General features: G+C 43.7%; 1 protein-coding gene across 3 annotated transcripts in view; it reads left to right on the forward strand.

The window, feature by feature from the left end:
- The first annotated feature begins 1,267 nt into the window (after positions 1-1,267).
- Positions 1,268-18,115, forward strand: part of ADGRF5 (adhesion G protein-coupled receptor F5) — a 96,362-nt gene continuing 79,514 nt past the window's right edge. For all 3 annotated transcript variants that reach the window (XM_053286699.1, XM_053286701.1, XM_053286700.1), the window contains exon 1: positions 1,268-1,509. The gene's annotated coding sequence lies outside the window, so the exon portion shown is untranslated. The remainder of the gene's footprint in view (positions 1,510-18,115) is intronic.

Genomic DNA, 18,115 nt, shown 5'->3' on the forward strand with positions numbered 1-18,115 from the left:
ATGCTGGACGAAATAGGTCCTGGGCCTAATCCAGCAGTGCTGTTCTTATGTTCTTATTATTCTTATTCTTATTCTTATTATTCACACCATCACTGCCAAGTCAGTAAGCCAGGAACCTTAGTTCCCAGTGAGTGAGCTCTCCTAGTGGGTGTGATGTCTGAACATGCCACCATCCAGTTTCCATGCCAAATTCCTAAGATTTACTCAACATTATCTCAAGAGAATGTTGATCCATTTTTGGAAGGGCAGTATACAAATCAAATAAATAAAATAATTAATAAATAATCGGATTTTTCACCCACTTGTAAGCTACATTTCAAGTTGGACAGAGAATCTTGGAAGAATGTTGGGTGAATCTTGGAAATTCTGCATGGGAACTGGATTTGGGTGGGTTCAGACAATACACCCGGCAGGACTGCATGCCACAAACTTGCCAAGAACCTCTGCCCGGCTTACTGATTTGGTGGTGATTGTGTGAATCTACCCTAAGTGATATGTGGATGAGAATAAAATGTATAATTCTTAACATTAGGGTTTTTATATCCCCAAATGTCCCCTAAATGTAACTTCTCAATTCATATTTGCAGTTGACTCTATTTCCTGTCACAAAAGTAACTTTTATCGTATTTATAAAATGTATGTATCACATTTATCTATGCCAAACTGGCATAAAGATTAAAATATAAACTATTAAGTTGGTAGATAAACAGCTCAATAGCAAGTAAACTAATGGTACAGCAAAAAGTCACTCATTAAAAACTGATATCCGCAGAGTTGCCAGCTGACTGGGGAAATTGCCTACTGCTGTGCCTGTAAAGAAGCTTGATCTACAGAAATTAGCAGGCAAAGCTTTTCATGGTGTGGAGGTTCATACTTTCAATCGCTAATATCTGCAGATCATGCTACTATTAAGGGCATAGGAGCAGGGGCTTATGAAACATTTGGTAACCTCATTCAACCATCTTGTCCATCATTTGTTGGAAAGCTTGTGAGAACAGGAAGCTCTTTATTAATTTTCTGAAGTTCTCAGTATTTCTGAGTGGCAACACTGTTAGAAAGCATCATGTTTCTGTTATTCCAAAAATAAACAGATGGAATCTGAACTATGGTGGGTGATGAACTTCTAAGCTGCTCATTTATACTTATTAGCTTTGTTTACTTAGTCTCACCCAATGATTTTACTGGTGACCTTCATACTGACTACAGGAAAGGGTGGCCTTTTGGATTCTGTTGATTTATGTTACACACTTTAAAAGTAGCAGTCAGGCTGTCAGATCATAGCTTGGAAAATATCTGCTGTTTTCTCACGATCTGTATTTAACACAAAACAAAATCAAGTATGACTTGTTGATTTCAGAGTGCAATAGAGGATCCTGTGAGGAGAATGGGGGAAATCTGAGCACAAATCAATGAGAGATGCCAAGTGGCATGAACTTGCTACAGCGTGCAGAAGAAAGAATGCATAAGAATTAGCTGGATTTTTATGAATTTGGTCTTGACATCTTTCAGGTAAGGATTAATGGTGTCACAAGAGTAAGTATTCTTGAAGTATGCGGTTAGAGTAAAGCTGAACAAATTATGTTGATATGTACATTTCAGGAGATAAGTTTCAGAAGCCTAGGGGAAGTTAAAACTATATCATGTATCTATATTTACTTTGTGTTAAATGTTGCTAGTGATTCATCTCTGCAGTGAAATACATGGCTTCAAAAAAGAGGCTATAGAATCAGTTACGATGTATTAATATTGGATAAATCTAATGTTGCTAAAAGCATACTTTTTAAATATCTCTTTAACCAGTGCGTCCATATTGTTGTCAAGAGTCAGGACATAGGCAGTCAGAAGTTTGATTATGCAGCCTGGTGATGAAGATTCTGGTCATATATTTTTTGCAGAATTTATTTTTCAGCCAACTCTGATATCCTTTTATTGATCTTCTACCTTACCACATCCTTTCAACATTCTCATTAATTCACAGAGGAGAAAACCACAAACTATCACCCTGGTGGGGTAAAAGACAGTGCCACAAGTAGTTTTAATTTCATCTTTTGTTCCCTTATGCCCAGGAACATCCTTCAGTTCTCAGCACCTTGATTATCTAATGAAGTATCATGCCTTCATGGTTTAAGCCAAGGGAACTGGGAATCTAGGTTACTGTACCAGATCCTTTATCATCTTTTTGTCTTGTAACTTTTATGTAATTTTTAGGTTACTTTTGTAAGTGATAGTTCAATCATTTTTTGTATTTCCTCTATTTGTAACCAAACAGAAAATCTACATTGCGAATAATTTCAGCACTGCATTAACAACTTTCACAAGGGATACATTACAGGCTAGAGTGCACTCTGTTGCATGGGAAATAGGGATCTGCAAGGAACCAGCAGGGGGTGGCTCGAGGGTGGAGGGTAGATACCTTTAAGGGTGGGAGAAGGTGCTCTTACCCCTCCCACCGTATTTCCCCCACCGGCGATGGACTTTAAAAGGGCCTGGCAGGGCAGCAGTGTACCTCCCTGTCGCCCCATTGCCTTGTTGGACCAGAAGTGACTGGAGGTACCTGGCGCACGTGCGCACATGTCATGCTCACCTGCGCTTGATGTGCACATGCACGTTAGGTACTTCTGGTCACTTCTGGTCTGACAGGGCAGTAGGGAGGTATGCTGCTGCCCCGCTGGATCCTTTTAAAGTACAGTGCCAGCCAGGAAAACATGGCAGGAATGGTAAGAGCACCCTTCCTGCCCTTAAAAGTATCTGCCCTCCATCTTCGAACCAGCTGAACCACCTATCTTTTGAGCCTGTTCAGAGGCCCATAAAAGGGCCTCTGAACAGGTTCATGCACATCCCTAATGGGGAAAATGCCCTTAAGAAAGAATCACTTTTCTTGTGGATGTCAGATAGGACAGTTGTGCCCACTGACAGGAATGATTGAAGCTCAACTCTTTATGGATCCCAGAGTAAAGACTCTAATCTGGTGTAGCCCAAAACTCAGTGTTATTTTGTACTAGTTGATAGCTTTCTGCCTCTGTTTGGAAAATAGGAATAATGTTCTTTCTCAGAGGATTGTTATTGACAACAAATGAGATATGGATAGCAAATTGCTTTATGCACTGAACATTAATATATTATATATTTATATTGTAATACACATGAAATGAATTGGTCGTAATTATTAAGGCATGCTTCAGCAGAAACATGGAGCCAACACCATTCTGTGTCTTTCTCTCTCTCCCAGGTGAAGTCTAGTTGTACACAACATGTACTGTGATGTCATAATACTCCAATTTCCCACCCTCAGATCAATGGCAATGGGGTGGGAAAATGCAGTCCACTGTCATCACATCATGTGTTTGTGAGCTACCTCTCCCATTTTATGCTGCCCTAGAGTTTTAGAGATTTGACAAATCCCTTGCAGGAGCGCTTCTCTTAGCCACCATTATTTCTTGAAATATCTCTAGAATGATGCTATACAGGGCTGGTTGAGACAAACAAAACAATGTCCGGTAGCAGTTAAATCCTAGATTGGTGTGGCACACTCCCAATTTCCAGTCGTATGAACCTGGAAATTTTTTAGCAATGTCAATTTTTAGCCACTCTGCCAACCCAACATTTACTCAGGATTGATGTCCAGAATTCAGATACAAGATTCACAATCCTGGGTAAATGCTGGGTTGGCGTGGTGGCGACCTGACATCACCAAACATTTGTGCATTCACTGGACTGGAGATTGGGAGTGTGTGACTACATGAATCTAGGATTTAATGGTTACCAGGTATTGTTTTAATCATCTGAACCAACCCATAATGACATTAAGCCAGTTCAGATTATGCTCCAAGCAGTCATTTTAGTCATGTGGTGGGGAAACTTAGATGCACACACCTTCACTCCCCCACCCCATCCACCACTCCTTCCTATTGTCATCTAGTTATGTGGAGAGGCAGTTTAGACAATCCCACCCCCCCATAACTAGGTGGCAGAAGAACAGCAGACTAGATGCAGAAGGGAAGACGAATGGTCACGCTCTTCAGTCTCATGATTTGGAAGGACTGGTGGACATATAGTCTGAACTGGTCTGTAATGTCATTCTGATGGCAGCTTCTGGGGAGAAATCCCCCCCCCCGAATCTTCTGTCAGAATGAAGCTATGTCATCATGTAGTGGTGTTCTGTTTGCTTTGGGGGCAAAATGGTAGCCACAGGCCACTGGGAAAAACACTGCTGCTGTGAAACAGGTCTACAACCCTTGCACCAGGCAGGCAAGGAACTGTGTAGTCTACACGTGGGTCACAGACCTATCTATCTATGCCCCTAATGATCAAATCACCCACTACTAGGAGGCCCCTACCCACCCATCCTGGAGGAGTATCCTCTGTGTGAGAGGATATGGGTGCATCACCCAAGGATGGGGTCCCTGTTAAGGGAGTGTTCCACTCTTCCTCAGACTGATGTCCTCCTTCCCTGAGACCTTAACTGTCCATGAAAACAGAAGTACCATCAGCCTGTGAAACGGATGCCTCTGTCACATCCCTGAAGGTCTCATCCACACACCTCTCTGCCTCACTGAACTTCTCCAGGTCAGCCACCTTGGCTTTGAGGGAATAAACTTGTTCCCTGGAAGCCAGGATCTCTTTGCACCAAGCGTACACCCAGAACTTCTGCCCCTGAGGCAAATAGTCATACATGCAACACTCAGTGCAATACACTGGGAAGCACCCCCGCCCCTGCTGGCATTCTACTTCATAACTGGTTTGATTGGCTATTTGGAATATATAGGGCTTGTTCACTTGAAGCGACATCTTGGGTATAGTTGTCAGCTAATTAAAAGTTTTAAGCTCCGTCCTCCAAGAACATTACTAACCCTAATCCTAACCGGGAAGTACTCACCTTCTCCTCGTGCTGCATGTCTCCTCTGTGATGAAGGGGGACTGCTTGTATGCCTATCCACCAAGTTTCATGTCAAATGCCCGCTAAACTCCTACAATGTCTGTTTGCAAACTTCTGCTCAAAAATCTCCCCTGGTCTGAGCCTTGTCTTCAAGATCTGATGGCAAACTGAGTCACCTCAGAAATGTTACTCCTCCCACAAGCTGAGTCACTCACCTGGAGCTAATCCCCCACTCAGACTAACTGCTCTGTCAAAAGCACAAACAGCCAGCCAGCCAGAAATCAAACCCTAGAAAATACTAGCCCTAACAAACTTAGCTTGTCCTTCCCCCTTTGTTTTCTTGTTTGTTTGTTTGTTTATATCCTTGCTGTATTTCCTTGCTTGGTGTCTTCTTTAGGAGAGAAATACAAAATTTGTACTTAGGAGAGAAATACAAAATTTGCTGCTTCCTCGGTCTTCAAGATCTGCTGGCAAACTGAGTCACGTCAGGAATGTGACCCCTCTCACAAGCTGAGTCACTCACCTGGAGCTAATCTCCCATTCAGCCTAACTGCTCTGCTCTGTCAAAAACACAAACTTGCTTTTGTTTCCCCTTTGTTTATTTATTTCCTTGCTGTCTTCTTTGGGAGAGAAAGTTTGCTGCCTCTTTTGTCTTCAATATCTGCTGGCAAACTTTCATTTAATTAAGATTGTCAAGGGCATGCAACTATAGAGACACTTTTGCAAGGGACTTCTTCTGCCCTTAATATGAGGAAGACTAAAGCTACAACTGCTTGCCAGCTACCATTCAGCAATAGCCAGGTCCAGAGGTCACTATGGAATTGATTAAAAGAAACAAGCAGCCAACCAATGCCTGAGGTGTGGAGGCCACTCTCATTTGTAAAAGAAACCATGCTGCTAATCAGGCTTGAGGGGAAAGTATCTGAAGTATGCATATTATTCAAAACAGGGTGTCTATGTATGTCCCTCTGTAGTTTCTTTTGATCAGGAACTTTTAAAGTTCTTATCTGGGTCCCCAAGAGACTTCCCAGTCTGAACTCATTTCCTCTGCTTCATGCATAGATTCCTTCCACTTAACTTAGTTTTTCAAGAAAACCTTTCAGATTATGCAGACTTCCAGATTTTTGGCACTGCAATACATTTGTGGTAAATAAAGCATATATGTGTGTGTGCGTGTGCACGTGTGTGCAAAGCTGCATCATGTGTGCAATGCAGTTTTCCTTACACATGTTCAGCCTCTTGAATTTCAACCAAAGCACCTCTTGTTGTAAATCCTATTTCTTCTATAGGATATATAGCTATGCCAGTGGAGCTTTGTCAGTTTATTTTTCAAAGACACTTACAATAATCTAGTTTATTTCATGGTTTGTTATCATCATACCCTTGGTGACTTCCTCAAAAAACAAAACCCTCGTCAGATGCCTGTGAATCACAAATGCACTACATCCAGATAGATCTCCATGGGAGTTTTAGTTGTTTAGTTTTTTTCTGTAAACATTTCTGATATGAGTTTAACAGAACAGTTTTCTAATGTCTGAATCAGAGGTGTGGGAAATTCCTAAAACAAGGCAGAGCTTCCTCTGATTGTTAAAACACAAAGGAAATAACTCAAACTCTACTAAAGTTCCTGTCTCTTTAACCCATTCACCTAGATTGAAAACTCAGGCTCCCACATTCCTGCTTGTGGCAGGGATACTGTGTTAGTTTCAACAATACTCTGAACAGGCTATCCTAAGAGTGATGGGCAGAAATGTGCAGGGCACATGACCCTCCCTGCATGGCATGCTGGCACACAGCCTCTTGATCAGGCAGGGTGGGAATGATTCATCATGCATGAGCAAATGCTGTATCTAATAGTTAATCTCTGCATTTAGAGATTAACCACTCACCACACAATTAGGAGGTGGTGTGCTGAGTGAGAAGGGGAGACGGATGTACACACCTGCGCTCTTCCTCCATGCATTTAGAATGGTTGATTCAGAGTACTGTCAGAACCAGCCCATGACTGACTTAGTTAGAACTCTCAAACAGGTCTGTGAGTAATGAAGGATTTTAATAAAGATGAAAATAAAGAGGTCCATTTAGTGACAGATCATTCTCTAGGTTTACTTTTCGAAATTAATGTGCTTCATGTTATTTGACAATTTCAGTGCTGAATTAACTGAACCGTAACCTAGAGATTTACCCTGGGACTTAAGCCCATTGGCTCTAGTCCTGCCCTTTGGGGCAGCAAAGAACAAGTTGTATGTGAATGCCCTTCAGATATTAATCAACTGCAATCCTAAGATCCTTTTCACATGTACTACTGCCAAGCCAGGTATCCCCATCCCATACTTATGCATTTGATTTTGGGAGGTGGTTTTTTGCCTAAATACAACACTTTGCATGTGTCTTTGTTGAATTTCATGTTTCAGCCCAGTTTCCCAATTTGTCATGGTCATGTTGACCGCCCTGAGCCATTTTTGGAAGGGCAGTATAGAAATCGAATAGATAGATAGATAGATAGATAGATAGATAGATAGATAGATAGATAGATAGATAGATTTGGTGTTAGCTCCCCTTGTCATTTTGTGTCATCTGCAAGTGTGACAGATGCTGACAGACTGACTTTTATCAGCTGCTATGGTATCTTCCCTGGTGTCAGATTGTCCAGTCTGTAGTTTCCAGGATCCTCCTTTCTCCTTCTTTATAGCTCATCTCCAGTCTTGTGGCAACTTATCCATTCTCCAGGGTTTCTCAAAGATTATAGGTAGAAAGGTTCTGAGAATTCACCAGCAAGTTACTTTAGTATCCTAGGATGCAATTTGTCTGGCCCTGAATACTTGAACTCATTTAGATAGAGATTTGACCAATTTCTTATCAGTTGAGGTGCAATGTTGACACTGCACTATTCACTTTGCTTTGGGGAGTTTGCACAAACTCCCCTTTTGGGAGGAGATGGAGACTGAACAGAAGCTGAGCAATGTCACCCTCTCTTTGTCCCCCCATTAATATTTCACCATCCATACTGAGTAGTGGGCCTGTTGTTTAACCCCTCTTTCTATTATTTATTTATTTATTTACACAGTCAGACAGGTGTTATTGACTGGTTTGCTTTATCCAGACATCGAGTCCTTCCCAAGGACCTAGGATGGCTGAATTTTATTGTCAATGTTGTTGCTGTTGTTATAGATATCGTTGCAGAATATAGGCTGTTCCCAGTAAAGTTGCTTTTTGTAATTGGCTGATGGTGATTTCTGTGGCCCCTATGGCATTGAGGTGCTCTTCAAGGTCTTTTGGAACTGCACCCAGGGCGCCAATTACCACTGGGATTACAGGTGAAACTCAGAAAATTAGAATATCGTGCAAAAGTCCATTAATTTCAGTAATGCAAATTAAAAGGTGAAACTGATATATGAGACAGACGCATTACATGCAAAGCGAGATAAGTCAAGCCTTAATTTGTTATAATTGTGATGATCATGGCGTACAGCTCATGAAAACCCCAAATCCACAATCCCAGAAAATTAGAATATTACATGGAACCAAGAAGACAAGGATTGAAGAATAGAACAATATCGGACCTCTGAAAAGTATAAGCATGCATATGTATTCAGTACTTGGTTTGGGCCCCTTTTGCAGCAATTACTGCCTCAATGCGGCGTGGCATGGATGCTATCAGCCTGTGGCACTGATGAGGTATTATGGAAGACCAGGATGCTTCATTAGCGGCCTTCAGCTCTTCTGCATTGTTTGGTCTCATGTCTCTCATCCTTCTCTTGGCAATGCCCCATAGATTCTCTATGGGGTCAGGTCAGGCGAGTTTGCTGGCCAATCAAGCACAGTACACTGTATACTTTTCAGAGGTCCGATATTGTTCAATTCTTCAATCCTTGTCTTCTTGGTTCCATGTAATATTCTAATTTTCTGAGACTGGAGATTTGGGGTTTTCATGAGCTGTACGCCATGATCATCACAATTATAACAAATTAAGGCTTGACTTATCTCGCTTTGCATGTAATGCGTCTGTCTCATATATCAGTTTCACCTTTTAATTTGCATTACTGAAATTAATGGACTTTTGCACGATATTCTAATTTTCTGAGTTTCACCTGTATTTGGGTCTTTTTCTGCCACAGCCTTTCAATTTCAATTTGTAGATCTTTGTATTTGGTGATTTTTTCTATTTCTTTTTTTTTCCTATTCTGCTATCCCCTGGTATTGCTATGTCAATTATTTTAACTTGTTTTTCTTTCTTCTCGACTACAGTTATATCTGGTGTATTGTGTGGCAGATGTTTGTCTGTTTGTAGTCGGAAGTCCCATAATATTTTTACATCTTCATTTTCTACCACTTTTTTAATTTTATGGTCCCACCAATTCTTGGCTACAGGTAGCTTGTATTTTTTGCAGATGTTCCAGTGTATCATCCCTGCTACCTTGTCATCCTTTGTTTGTAGTCAGTCTGTGCGATCTTTTGACAACAGCTGATTAGGTGGTCCACTGTTTCATCTGCTTCTTTACAAAGGCGGCACTTGCTGTTTGTTGTGGATTTTTCTACTTTTGCTCTTATTGCATTTGTTCTTAGTGCCTGTTCTTGTGCAGCCAGTATTAAACCCTCTGTTTCTTTCTTCAAGTTGCCATTCTTAAGCCATTGCCAGGTCTTGGTGATGTCTGATTTTCCACTTATATTGTGCAAATATTGACCATGCAGAGGCTTATTTTTCCATTTTTCTGCTCGGTTCTTGACTTGTTCTTTCTTGTAGGCCTGCTTTGTTTCATTGGTGTTGAATAGTTTCTCGTTCTTGACCATTTTAAGTACATCTTCTTCACTATCCTTTACATATTCTTCAAGGCCTCTTTTCTCCTCCTCTACTGTTTGATGGACTTGCAGCATTCCTCTTCCACCTGAGCTGCGAGGGAGGTAGAGCCTATCTACATCACTGCGGGGGTGCAGAGCATGATTGATGGTCATGATTTTCCTGGTCTTACGATCCAGCGTCTCTAGCTCTGTCTGGGTCCAGTCTATTATTCCTGCAGTGTATCTGATAACAGGTATAGCCCAGGTGTTTATGGCTTATATGGTGTTCCCGCCATTGAGTTTGGACTTCTTCTTCTTCTTCTTCTTCTTCTTCTTCTTATTATTATTATTATTATTATTATTACATTTATATCCCACTTTTCCTCCAAGTGGCCCAGAGTGGTGTACTACATACTTGAGTTTCTCTTTCACAACAACCCTGTGAAGTAGATTAGGCTGAGAGAGAAGTGACTGGCCCAGAGTCACCCAGCTAGTTTCATGGCTGAATGGGGATTTGAACTCGGGTCTCCCCGGTCCTAGTCCAGCACTGTTACCACTGCACCACGCTGGCTTTAACATGTGCAGCTACATTGACTTTTCAGATGACACCATGATGTCTCCCTGTCCCATTGTTCTCTGAGTTGTTTGTGATTGAGCCTTTATTAACACCTTCTCCAAGGACTCACACCCATTTTGGTATCCTTTCTCTCTTAGTTTTTCTAGCCAGGGAATCCTACCTAGTGCTTCTCTGAATGCAGGCTCTTAGCCAGCCTAAAGGTTTGGGCGGGTGTGTGTGTGTGTGTGTGTGTGTGTAAATGTGGGGGACAGCTTATGTGGCCCCCATCAGTTCCAAGTGAAAGCAACATCCAGCTATTTCAAAAGTATTTGTTTGAGGGGAGGAAAGAGAAATTTAAGGTGGGGGCAGGCCCGCCCACCCACCCACCCAAATCCTGGCCACAGGACTGTCTGGATTTATGAAAAATACCTTTCCTGAAATCCAAGGTAACATGTTTGATTACACTCACCTTTCCATAAGATCAAGGATTCTAGCACAGTATTACCTGCTTGATTGATTGATTAAATGCCATCAAGTTGGTGTTGACTCTTAGCGACCTTGAAACATTTATAGTTCCTGGAAGATGTTTCAGGAAAGCATCACCCACATGTTCCCTTTGGTATGGCAATCTATAGTGGACTTCAAGCATAATTTTATTTTTATTTCTTATACTGCTTATATTTACCTGAATGAACTTCTCTGGACTAACATGTTCACTTTCTTAGAGTTTTGTGCAGATGCATACATTTTTTGATGTATGGTATGCATTCTCTGCTTCTATTGCATCTATTCTTTTTCAACAAATTATATCCTTCAACTGCTACATTCCAATCTTTGGAGTCATCTTACCAAGTCTCAGATAGAGCCAGGAAGTCATATTTACCCCTTTGTACTAGAAATTCAAGCTAATCTTCTTTATTTCCCGTACTCTGTGCATTAGTGTACAGAAATTGAAAGCCATGAATACTATGGTCCATACCTCTTGAATACAAATACAACAAATATCTCTCCTGCTATTTTGTTTTGTTTGGTAGCCATGCTGATAACTCCCCCAGTTTCTCCTGTAGCACCCAAGTCTTTATCTTTTCTGCTTACTTTTGGGCTATTGCCTCAGTCCCACACAGAAGCTATCTATCTATCTATATTTCTCTAAGGAGTACCGCTCACTAATCCCATGTGTGGCAGCTCTCACAAGAGTTTGTGAGCAAGCTGCCAGCAGGGGGAGAGAAAAGCAGTGGTGGCAGACAGGTTTGCAGGTGGGGGGGGGAAGAAAATGGTGTGGTGGGTGAGAAAATAGTGGTAGTGGGTGGGTGGGCAGGCGAAGAAAATGGCAGTGGCGGGCGGGGAGGTGGGGAATGAAAACAACAGCAGTGGGGGGCAGGGGCTTGAGAATAGAGGGGAAACCAAGGGGGAGGGAGAGGGAGAACTAGAGGCAGAGATGCTCTGTGACCATCCCAGCTAGTTTAGTCTAAAGCCCTCTTTATTACATTTGTCAGGCTTCTGCCAGACACTTTGCCCCCAGCACCTATGAAGTGCAGCCCATCTCTGCGAGCAGTTCTTCATCAAAGAAGAAGCCCACGGTCCCAGAAACTGAACCTCTCTGGACCTGAAGTTCTCTTCTATCTCTTTGTAGCCCAAACTATTACCAGAAGAGTTTATAAGAACATGGGCTTGGCCCCAAGTCCTCTCAAGGGCCTCTTAGATCAGTAGTGACCCTTATGAGCAAGGCGAAGGGCAGAAAATGAGCAGCAGGTGTGTCTCATTCCCACTTTTCTCTCCCCATCCTGGCTGTCTCAGCCTGCCCAACTGCTGTGTTAACCCCAAGCATGCAGGCTGGTCATTCATGGAACCTTGGGTCCATTGGACCCATGGTTTGGTGTTACATTAATCCCAGCCCATTGTTTCATTATCAGCTGTTAACAGATGTATAGGACCTGGTGTGTAGCTAGGTCATTTCAGCATCCGGACCTAATGGCCTTACAGGGGCACCTCCCTTGTTACTAGGGCCTCATCAATAAAAGTTCTCAAAGCAGTTTACATAGAAAAATATATATTAGATAAGAAAAAATAATAGATAAATAAATAAGGTGAGTATGAAGAGGGAGGTGTCTGGCCAGCTATACTCAAAGTTGTGGCTTAGAGTGAATCTTCCATTGTGTTTGACGACAACCACCCCACCCTGGAGGTGTGTCTTAACCTCTACCTTGCTGGTTGCAGCTACAGATATAAGAAAGTTCTGCAACAGGCAGCCTTTCAGCCCTTTGAGGTACCAAAAGGGAACCTAGGAGTTTTAGTTTAGATCAGCTGCAGGGTGAGATCCTGGCACAGCTTCTGATGTGGCTCATCTGGTAAACTACTAGCTGCTGCCTTTCAGCCGGAACAGGTTCTCTGGCAAGAAGTGGGAGGGGGAAGCAAGAAGAATTCAGCTCTGTGGTTTGGGGTGAGGACATTTTTCAAGTGCTCTCTGCACTCCTCCAAATACAAGTTGCGGGCTTCAGCACACACTAAGGATGAGTTGAAGGGCTATGGGAGGCTCTGGACTTGCACCTGAAAGTCCAGCCTTAACAGCACCCCTATATAGGACAGGTGCTAAGAATGCCAGTTCCAAACTTTTCCTACATTCACAAGGAGGTCCTCTATTCATAGAGGAAAACATCTTAATGTTCTGCCTGTTTCAATCCAAAGCCATGCAACCTTAATCCTTTGTTTAACCTTAAGTGGCACAGTGGGGAAACGCTTGACTTACAAGCAGAAGGTTGCCGGTTCGAATCCCCGCTGGTACTATATCGGGCAGCAGTGATATAGGAAGATGTTGAAAGGCATCGTCTCATACTGCATGGGAGGAGGCAATGGGAAACCCCTCCTGTATTCTACCAAAGAAAACCACAGGGCTCTGGGGGCGCCAGGAGTCGAAATTGACTCAGTGGCGCACTTTAGTTTACTTTAGACATGAGACAGTTTCTATCAGGTATTAAGGATCTTTTTCCACTGATAGTTTTTACAAAATGAAAAGGCTGCATTGAGAAGCAGAAGATCAGTGGGGGAGGGAATGAACCACTTCTTCGTCTCCTACCTTTGTTCAATAAAATTGCAACCTCCCCAGCTAAGTTGTTGTAGAGCAATAGGGATTTTGTATGTGTGTTTGACTGTCCAAATGAGGACCCTTGGGATTTTCTCAGATAAGGCACAGTTTCCTCTGATTGTTAAGCGAAAAGGCAATCCTAAGGCAAAGGCAGTCACGGAGATCCTGCTTCCTTGCGAAGCTCGTTCCAATTAGCTTTCATATTTTAAAAATATACCTAGAACGGACATATTCTCTTCACACTGTTCTTCCTTTCTCTTAGATGTGATTCACAGCCAATTCATACAACCCAGGAAGAATACTGAAAGATGAATCAATCGGGTTTGGTGGGAGTTGGGTGATGTTCTGGCTTCAGTAGCTGCCCAGGCCACTGGTTGTGAGGCCTACCTGTTGAGTCCAGGCATGTAGGCCAGAGTCCAAAATTTATAGACTGAAAGGAAGAATACACATATTTTAATTACATAAATAATCATCAGAAGGATGGTAAAATTTGGGCATAACTTGAAAAACTGGAATCTAGGCAGTCATAACTGCTTCATATCATGCACTTGCATGCTGTTAAAACACACTTAGGCTCACACCCAGGATTTTTTGAATCTGTTCCCTCAAGTCCTAAAAATGGAACTCCATTTTTGGAACTCACATCTCAGAAACCAGAAGGGCTACAGGGCAGGATTTTAAGAAGTAAACTTTACATCTTGTCAATCATAGAAGAAGAAGAAGTTATAATAAATATTTATTTTAATAATAACATAAACTATGCAAAATAAACAAATAGGAACATAGGAAGTTCACTCATACTGAGTCAGACCATTGGTGCATTTAGCTCAGTATTGTCTTCACAGACTGGCAGCAGCTTCTCCAAGGTTACAGGCAGGAGTCTCAGTCCTATCTTGGAGATGCCAGGGAGGGAAGCTGGGAGCTTCTGCATGCAAGCATGCAGGTGCTCTTCCCAGAGTGGCCCCATTCTTAAGGGGAATATTCTTAAGGGGAATATCTTACAGTGCTCACACATGTAGTCTCCCATTAAAATGCAAATTGCGACAGACCCAAAGAGGACAATGCATGCTTGCTAACTCAAGACCAGCTCTCCTCCTCTTCTACCTCTGAATAGATTCCTTATTCATAGAATTGACCAGACACAACAGGCTGTGGTATTGTGGCCAGAATGGCATGAGGAATTGGTGTGTCTAAAAAATCCCACACAAAGGCTGCTCCTTCCATCTCACCCTCTCTTTCCATAGATGGTCCCTAGATGGTGAGCTCCCTTGCCCTGGGGCAGCTTGGTCATAGGTATCATTTTACCTATTTGAAAAGATAATTTTACTGCAGGTGCAGGTGTCTAGTAAAAGTATAGTACAACCAGTGATCATCTACTGTATCTAAGGGGCTCTCTGCTTCCTTGAAGAACAGCTCTTGTGCTGCATGTGGCTGCTGCATCTGGTGGAGGGGGCTGTTGTTCATATGATAAGAGTTTAGCACCAGTAGAACATCCTCAAGTGTTCCAGAGATGCAAGTTTTGGGTGGTATAGAAACACTTTAAGTAGATAGATAGATTAGATAGATAGATAGATAGATAGATAGATAGATAGATAGATAGATAGATAGGAGAGATAGATCAATAAAGTGACCATAACACCAAATGAGTGGCAAATTACCTCAGCCCTGATACAACCAAAATTAGTTGCTCCAGCCAAAGTGTCTCACTGACATGCTAGTTTTCTGTATGCATGGACTTTTGGGTGTGGAGGAGGATCATAGTGGCGCAATGCCATGAGAAATGGTTGTGATTCAGCCCCCAGCTTGGGGGGGGGCAGAATCAAGATATGTACATACAGAAGAGAAACTTAGTCCCAGAGAATTAGGCCTTAAGACCATACTAGATGTGACTTCAGGCAGATGTTTGGTTCCATATGTGTTCTTATTTTACAGACTAAAACACACACATGCAAGGGGAAAGATGTATCACGTTTTTAATAGCAGTGCAGGAGGATCAAGATCAAGACTGTGTGATGGGAGGAGTGAGGTTCACCCTTTCTCCTGCACTGTGGTCCCAGCAAAAATCAGGATGTGTCATGCTGCTGTTTGCTGTGGGTGGGAAGCTGTTGTTGGCTCATCTGGATTCTCACTCCCCACAATGGTTTCTATGTTTAATAACATACCAGGGGCGGAGCCACCATTGGGCCAATGGGTTCAAAGAACCCAGGCCGCTGACCAATCAGGGGCCGCAGGAGCAGCCCCGACATGCCCCCTGCGTCTGACATCAGACGTGGGGGTGGTAGTTTAGCTCCGAGCGGGGGCCGCGCAGCCCCCTCTGGAGCTAAACTAAGGCTGGCACTGCAAAGGCAGGGAAGAGTCACTCCTGGTTGTGCTCCGCGAACGCAGTGCCAGCCTAACTAGCTCCTGAAGGGGCCATGCGGTCCCTTCAGGAGCTAAAAGACTGGTGCTGCCTTCGCAGCGCAGCCCAGGAGCAGCTCTTCCCCAAGAGCCAGCCTTAGTTTAACTGCCGAAGGGGCTGCGCGGCCCCTTCAGCAGTTAAACTGCAACTCCCAAACGGAGCCTCAAGTGTCCATTCGGGAGCCAGACCACGCCCCCCGCGTCTGACGTCAGGGGCAGGGGCAGGGCTAGCGGGGGTGCCCACCGCGGCTGCACAAGGGCCGCCGGCGGTCTCGCTATGCCCCTGCAACATACAACACAGAAAACAGCAACACATACACACAGAAAATAAAATGCATGTTTGAAGTCATGCCTGGATTGAGGCCCATATGTTGTGATTCTGGGCCAGTGTGGCAGTCTTGTTCCCAATCCCACATATTTGTTTGTCCTCTTAGATACCCAGATGCAAGCGACCCATAATCCAGAATGGGATTGTTTTGTGTTCATAATATTTAAAAAGGGGGGTGGGTGGGTGGGAGTGTCTCCTTTCTCTCTATTTCTTGATTTAGATTTAAACCACCCAGAGACGTAGGTTTTGGGTGGTATAAAAATGTTTTAATAAATAAATAAATAAATTCTGACACCCCCCCCTCACCATTGGGCTCCATGTCCACCATATTTTTAAAGGCACATTTAAATAGCTGGGGTGAGAACGTGGGTAGATGGCAGAGGCATAACTATAGGGGGGCAGGGGGGGCAGGGGGGGCACATGCCCCGGCCGCCATCTTTTCTGGTAACGTGGGGGGGTGCCGCCATGACCAAATTTTTTTAAAAATTTTTTAAAATTTTTGTTAATACAAATGTTTCCTGCTCAGTGCAGCAGTGCTGCAGCAGTCAAGGGAGCGCGTTGGTGCCCCCTTCTCCATGAGCAGTCCCTTCCGCGCCAACTGCGCCCCCCCCCATTGCTTTGCTGGTGCCTGGCGGCCAGTCAGTGGCCTGGCTTGGCGGCGGTGGCGGGTGCTTGTGAGGAAAAACCTAAGGGGGGGGCGCCATTTCAGTGCTTGCCCCGGGCGCCGTTTTCCCTAGTTACGCCTCTGATAGATGGTCAGTTTGTGGATATCTTTGAGATCATTTAATCAGAACACTTGCAATGATGAATTAGCATGTTGGACTTGTACTGTGCAGTCTCTTCACCCCTGAACCAAGCAGTGGCTTTGTTTTCAAAAGCCAGATTTCACCACATGTCAAGTAGTGGGCACTATTTTGTACTCAGACATTGTGGTTGCTAGGAGTAGCAGCATTAATATTTTGTCAAGAGAACCGCTTCAGCAGTTGAGTTATGTAAATACCAAGCAGGCTTCACCTGCAAGACTTCCTTGGCAACTTCCTACAAAGCCTGCCAGGCATGGCTGCCTTGATGTCTTTTCAGCTACTTTGCCGACAATAACAGGAAAAGGCATTTAAAGGTTAACGAGCCTCAATGAGCAGGACACATCCTGTCATTAGGCTTTCTAGGACTTAAGTAATTAGCCAGGGATCCCGCCACCACTGTCCAAAGATCTCAGTGCCCACGATTCATCTAAACTCTAAGTTGTATGCTGGTTGCCACCTGTCTGATTTTGTGTGGAGGAAACAACCCCAATGGATTTCCTACCATCTCGGTACATGCACAGACACCATATATTTTAGTCAGCATTTGCGGAGCACAAGGAATGGGCTCTCAATTAACTGATCTAGAACAAGACAACTTTGGAACCCTGCTTTTGAAATCCCTAGCAAGACAACACCTTCACTTTCTCCCTCTCTACCACCACACTCTTCTGCAGGGGTACCATTTTGGGGCATGGTGTTAAAGAGATTTCCATGTTGGGGAGGAATATTCACAACATTTTCAAGGGCTTGAAATAGCTACAGAGAGAGAGAGAGAGAGAGAGAGAGAGAGAGAGAGAGAGAGAGAGAGTAAAACTAAGGACATATGTGGCAAGTCCCACCTCCGCCACAGCCATGACCAATGAAAACATGGCTGAAGGGCATGTCATGTACGTGGAGATGGTGGTGGGAATGTGGCTGACGGGTGCAGTGCTGGTTTCTTCTGTGGAGAGGAAGAGGGTGCAAAGGGTGGCAAAAGCTTCTTCCTTGGGCCTGCTTGCCACCCAAATGACAGGGGTGTGCACAGAGAGCCCCGAAACGGGCCCAAAATAGCCCAACCTGTCATTTGGGTGGAAGGCCGGCCCATGGAAGAAGCTTTTGCCACCTCTGCCACCAGCCTGGATGGCAGGGGGCAGGTTAAGGGGGGAGGGGGGGCATTGGGCAGGATAGGTTTGGGGGGGCAGGCAGGGAGAACTAGCTTTTGACAAAGCTTTTGACAAAGTTCCTCATCAAAGACTCCTGAGGAAACTTAGCTGTCATGGAATAAAGGGACAAGTACATGTGTGGATTGCTAACT

The sequence above is a fragment of the Hemicordylus capensis genome, chromosome 1, assembly GCF_027244095.1.
Source record: "Hemicordylus capensis ecotype Gifberg chromosome 1, rHemCap1.1.pri, whole genome shotgun sequence".
Lineage (NCBI taxonomy): Eukaryota > Metazoa > Chordata > Lepidosauria > Squamata > Cordylidae > Hemicordylus > Hemicordylus capensis.